The sequence below is a fragment of the Macrobrachium nipponense genome, chromosome 16 (genome assembly GCF_015104395.2).
Source record: "Macrobrachium nipponense isolate FS-2020 chromosome 16, ASM1510439v2, whole genome shotgun sequence".
In the NCBI taxonomy this organism is placed as follows: Eukaryota; Metazoa; Arthropoda; class Malacostraca; order Decapoda; family Palaemonidae; genus Macrobrachium; species Macrobrachium nipponense.
In genome coordinates, this window is record NC_087209.1 from 37,979,912 (window position 1) to 37,986,270 (window position 6,359).

At 34.8% G+C, this 6,359-nt stretch overlaps 1 protein-coding gene across 1 annotated transcript in view; it reads right to left on the reverse strand.

Moving 5' to 3' along the window:
- Positions 1-6,359, reverse strand: part of LOC135195676 (golgin subfamily A member 2-like) — a 212,058-nt gene that overhangs the window by 64,549 nt on the left and 141,150 nt on the right. The window lies entirely within an intron of this gene.

Below are 6,359 nucleotides of genomic sequence, written 5' to 3' on the forward strand. Positions count from 1 at the left end.
TCTTTACAAACTGATACAACTCTCTTATCCTCATTTATCTTTGCATTTCTTACTAATTTGTCCACCATTCTACAGGGTTCTTCATGCCTGCTTGCTGCTTCTGGTGTTGGGTGTGGGTTCATTGATTTGTGCAATCTGTTTCTTTTATTTTACTTTAAATTTCTCTGTTGAACCACTTAGGCTGAAGGATGCCATTTGTTAGTATTTGCTTTAATGGTATACATCTACAGCATTTTTCTGTGTATTCATATAGAAAGGCTTCCCAGTACTTATCTATGCCTGTGTTTTAGGTTATCTTCTGTTGATAGGACGATGTCTAGCATGTTGTTTCCTGTAGTAAGTTTGTCAGCCTATTGGTGGAGGAATTAATCTTTTATAAAAATCTAAAAGTCTCTTTCCTTCTACGTTTGATGCAGAGGTCATCATGTCCCAGTGTACAGCTGCATTGAAATCTCCCATTTTTATGCAGTTTGTTGTTTATTTCTTGTAGTAGTGCATACAGCCCCTCATCGGACATTTGTGGCTAGTGGGGAGGTCTGTACACTAGTATTAGCTGGGAGAGAGAGAGAGAGAATTACCGTACCTTTACATTGGCTTTTCCCTTCAAGAGGTCAGCTGTAAAATGTGTTCTCTACATTCTTCTGTCCTATGCACTTTATGCCTGGTCTCCTTTCAGTAAAGGTGATCTTATATCCCCTTTCTCTATGATTCTCTTGGTCTTCCTAAATGTCTGCAACTGCATTTGCTGGCTAATCACTAGCATGAAACCACCTTAAATTATGGAATAGTCTTATACTTTTTATAAATTAGTTTGATGAGAACTTTTATAGTATCATTTACTGTTTGCTTTGTTTTTACTCCACATACGGAGGATAGAAGATGGTCTGACATACAAAACAGTGCAATTTGCTTTCTCAAAACAATGACTTGTATACGTAGTCAGATGCTGTTATCTGTCGATCTAGTACCCAGTGATTAGAGTTGTGGAAGGAAAAATTTTAAATGACCAAAACAAAACATACAGCAATTCATTACCCTTTGTTCCACCCAGTGTCTATCCCAAAGAACAGACCACTGCAGAATTGCACTCCACACTTTCCATTGTCTCTGTCACAAAAAGCTCTACTACACTTGTGCAATGGCTTCAAAGTGGGCTAAAAGTGTTTCTTACATCACTGACAGCAAGATTAAGATGACCTGCGAGTTTTTTTTAGCAGAAAAAGGGAAAGGTATTAGTTATTATTCATACTGAAAAGAAATCTAGGACAAGAGTCTTGAAAAGTAAACAACAACAAAACATCAAGAAAAGTAAAGAAAAGGGGGCCTATTGATGGAAAAATTTGACGACAGAAGTACTTATCCTCGTATGAGTAATTTAGCAATAAGACTGATATTAAAGAGGGAACCAAGCCATATGCATCTGGATGGGAATGGTTAAATTGATTCAAGTATCGATTTAACAAAAAAACATCAAGATTACAGGAGAAATGGGATCTGCTGACAAAGAGGCTGTCATTACATTTTACACAGGGCTTACGAAATTCATCAAGATGAAGGTTACAATCCCAACCAAGTGGAAGAAGATGTTTAGCATGATCTACGTACATCAAAGTGTGAAGCAGGAGCAAGGTCATAAAGCATGGAAGAAAAAGTTGACTAGTGCTATGTGGCTGGCTTTGTGTGTGTACCATGTGAAAAATTTCTATGGTCTGAAGAATAAGAACAAGAATCAACATTACATAAAAGCATGAATTAATGTGAAGCTGTTGACCCACTGGTTCTATAAATGTTTTATCCCTGAAGACAAAAGTTATATACAGAAGGAAGGCCTCCCCTCCAAAATCCTCTCAATAACTGGTAATGCTCCTGAACATCCTCAATCCATCACCATTGACGCCCGATATGTGCAGGTCAAGATTTTGCTAACCAACACAACTGTGCTTCTCCAACCTCTCGACCAAATCATCATTCTCTTCTTTAAGGCTACCTACACCATGGACATCTTGGATATGATACATGCAGCTATCTGTACTGACCCAGACGTTGATCCAGGAATCAATAGATAAATTGAAACTGTTAACACTGAATGCTAGTTGGAAGAATATGCAGAAAGAGGTCATAAATAACTTCCAAGGGTTTCCTGGCTATTGATGGCAAGGTGCAGAGGATTGTCAACTTGGCAAGACAAGCTGGTGGTGATAGTAAAGGGGACATAATTAATGATGATGTTATCTAGTATTTTGAAGAGGATGTTGAGCTGACGAATGAGGAGCTGGAAGATCTGACTAAGCTATCCACATCAGAGGAGGAAGACGAATTGGAAATTGGAGATGGACTTCTGAAATGGGCGCTGGAGAAGATGAGCAAAGTGTCCAGCATAATTCACACAGATACTTCCATAAAATGGAATGTCAAAGTCACTCAAAAGGCAAAGAAAGGAGAAGAGTTACTACTACAGACGATCCTCAGCCTTGGACTTTGTCAGCTTCTGCATTTTACAGCTGTTACTATCCTCTCCTCTTGGGTCTCCTCCACCTAGAAAAGCTCTAAGGATGACCCTGATGACCTTTCTGACATTTTGTTACTAATTTGTCTCATACAAACACACACACACTCTCCACTCTATCATTTGTTATTTTTTATTTCTTGGAGTTTTGACACAATTTTCAATGCATAAAACTATGAAAATAATAACACTAAATATATCACGTAAAGTCCAGACTTATGAAAATTTGGTGCTTTTTACAATATATACATAGAAAACCAGAGGTGTTTCAGAGTGAGCGCGGAAGCGGAAAAAATATTTTTTTCAAAAAATCACAGCGCGCTTAGTTTTCAAGATTAAGAGTTCATTTTTGGCTCCTTTTTTGTCATTGCCTGAAGTTTAGTATGCAACCATCAGAAATGAAAAAAATTATCATTATCATATATAAATAATGCGATATATGATAGCGCAAAAACTAAATTTCATATATAATTGTATTCAAATCGCGCTGTGCGCAAAGCGGTTAAAGGTAACATGTTATTTTTTTTTTTTGTAATGTACACTAAATTGCAATAATTTTGGTATATAACACATTGTAAAACGATAAAAGCAACACAGAGAAAATATTATCACAAAATAATGCATGAATTCGTAACGCGCGGACGTAAACAAATATTTTTTTCAAAAATTCACCATAAATCTAAATATTGTCCTAGAGACTTCCAATTTCTTTCAAAATGAAGACAAATGATTGAATATTACTATATTGTAAGAGTATTAGCTTAAAATTGCAGTTTTCGACCATATCTGACGAGTTAAAGTTGACCGAATGTCAAATTTTTTTATATATATATTTTTTATATGCAATTATTTCGGAAATAAGAAAAGCTACAACCTTCAAATATTTTTCGTTTTATTCTACATGAAATTGCGCACATTTTCATATATAAAACTCTATGAAATGCCTAATATGAAACGGAGCAAATATTCCAAGAATGGTACGTACGCATTTCGGAGATTTGTGGTGGAGAATCCGCGCGCGGAGGGAAGGAAAGATTTTTGTTTAAATTCACCATAAATCTAAATATCTTGCTAGAGACTTCGAATCTGTTTCAAGATGAAGATAAATGACTGAATATTACTAGACTGTATGAGTTTTAGCTTACAATTGCGTTTTTCAACCATTTCGGTAGAGTCAAAGTTGACCGAACCGTCCCGGAACGTTTTTTACTTTTTTTTTATTTATTCGTTAATTTATATGCAAATATTTCAAAAATGAGAAAAGCTACAACCTTCAATTATTTTTAGTTGTATTCTATATGAAATTGCGCACATTTTCATATATAAAACTTTATGTAACGGCTAATTTAAAATGGTGCAAACGTTACCACAATCGCACGTATGATTTTTTCGGAAGAGTTACCGCACGGACGTAAAGAAAATGTTATTTTTTTCATAAATTCACTATAAATCGAAATATTGTGCTAGAGACTTCCAATTTGTTGCAAAATGAAGGTAAATACTTGAATATTACTAGAATATAAGCGTTTTAGCTTACAATTGCGTTTTTTGACCATTTCTGTAGAGTCAAAGTTGACCAAAGGTTGAAATTTTGGCAATTATCGTTATTTATATGAAAATATCTCAAAACTGATAAAAGCTACAACCATGGGTTGTTTTTAGCTGTATTGTGCATGAAATTTCACACATTTCCATATATAAAACTTTATATAACGGCTAATTTTAAAATGGTGCAAACATTACCACAATCGCATGTATGATTTTTTTCGGAAGAGTTACCGCGCAGACGTAAGGAAAAAGTTTTTTCATAAATTCACCATAAATCGAAATATTGTGCTAGAGACTTCCAATTACTTGCAAAATTAAGGTAAATTATTGAATATTACTAAAATATAAGAGTTTTAGCTTACAATTGCGTTTTTCGACCATTTCGGTAGAGTCAAATTTGACCGAAGGTTGAAATTTTGGCAATTATTGTTATTTATATGAAAATATCTCAAAACTGATAAAAGCTACAATCATGTGTATGTTATTGTTGTATTTTACATAAAAATGCGAACATTTTCATATATAATACTTCATGTAACGGCTAATTTACAATGGAACAAAAATTATGTCAAAGTGACGAAATAATTTCCGAGATGTGTCACAGATACTTTTTAGTGCGGCAAGAAAGAAATTCGCGCTTGCGCACCTGCGTAACAACTGTAAACAAAACAACACTTTGATCCATGTACTCCCAGCATCCCTCAAGGCGCGTGATTCAAAAGTTTTAGGCTGGTAGGCCTATAAGTATTTTTCAGCAAATTTTTAAAAAAACTTTTGTAAGTCGACGTAAAATACGTCCAGTCGGCACACGGGAGACAAAAAATGTCGACGTAAAATATGTCCGGTCGGCGTAAGAGGGTTAATTTACAGTTTAGTTTAAAATTTTTTCTTATTTGTAAAGTAAAGAAATACTGTTTCCCAAATTTTATCATTTATTTTTACTCCTTGTACTGTATAAGAAACAGAGCCAAACCTCTGTTTTCGTACACCTCTCTTTTCTATGTTTCGGTTTTCGTAGACTTTTTTTCTATGAAATTTTGTCCGTTATTGTATGCTTCCTCAGTTTTTGTACACTCGGAAATGCTCCATCTGGGGCCCAGCGCATCACCAGGCTCTGTATTGACATCCAAACAAAGCATCCCATTTTCTTTCTTGACCCAATCTGCTTTTTTTCATTGTTTTTGTGCTTTTTTATTCGAGTGCAACTGCTAAATAAGCTATCATGGTGCCAAAGAAAGTTCCAAGTGCTAGTCCTTCTGTAAAAAGGGCAAGACATACTATTGAATTAAAGAAAGAACTTGTAGCAGTGTTGGAGGAAGTTGCATGCCAATCTCAGTGATAGAATGCTTACAACAAGAACTACTATTAGTGAATTTAAGGCCAGCAGAGGCTGGTTTGAAAAATTCAGAAAACAATGGGCATACATAATGTGCTTACTTCAGGGATTAAGGACATGTTTGCAAAGTGGAATGTTGTGGAGAATTATTATCCCAACAAAGACTTGTAATCTGTGTCTCCAACATGTTTAATGACAATGCCATGTTTAACTTTAGGCAAATTTTAAGGAAAAGCCAAAAACAAATGTATCTGAGCAGTTTTGTTGTGCAGCAGGGGTTCAGAACTCTCGAGATGGTCCTAGTGCCAGTAAAAGACGAAGTGGGGAAGTAACCTCTGATAGTAAAAAACCAAGACGAAGTAACCCCAGATAGGTCCTTGATACCTGAAGTCCTTCTGGAGGGAGATTCCCCTTCCAAACAATAACCTCTCCTTCTCCCAAGTGTTTTCCATAAAAATAAGTGATGTTAAATGTTCATTTATTAATTTCATTAGTTATTTATATTTAATTTCTCATTGTTTTTTGTATGTAAAACTGTGTTTTCTCCCTGTAAATATGATATTGTTAAGATACAATAAAGTTTTGTACATACTTACCTGGCAGATATATACTTAGCTATGGACGACCGAGTCTATAGCTAAGTATATATCTGCTGGGTAAGTTTTCATGTACAAAATGTATTTTTTGTTAATATTTTTGGGTGTCTGGAACAGATTAATTGTATTTACATTAATTCCCTATGGAAATTATTTTTCAGTTTTTGTGGGAGGTTCTGGAACAGATTATGTACAAAAACTGAGGTTCCACTGTACTGCATACATAATTTTTAATATTCTTTGTTGTGCATAAACTATAATTTTTATTATATGGAGCATTAGGATTTACATGGTTAAGAAATGCTTACAATTGCACTATTAGCACTATCTACATACATACTATTGTCATATGTATATTGTTACTACGTTGATG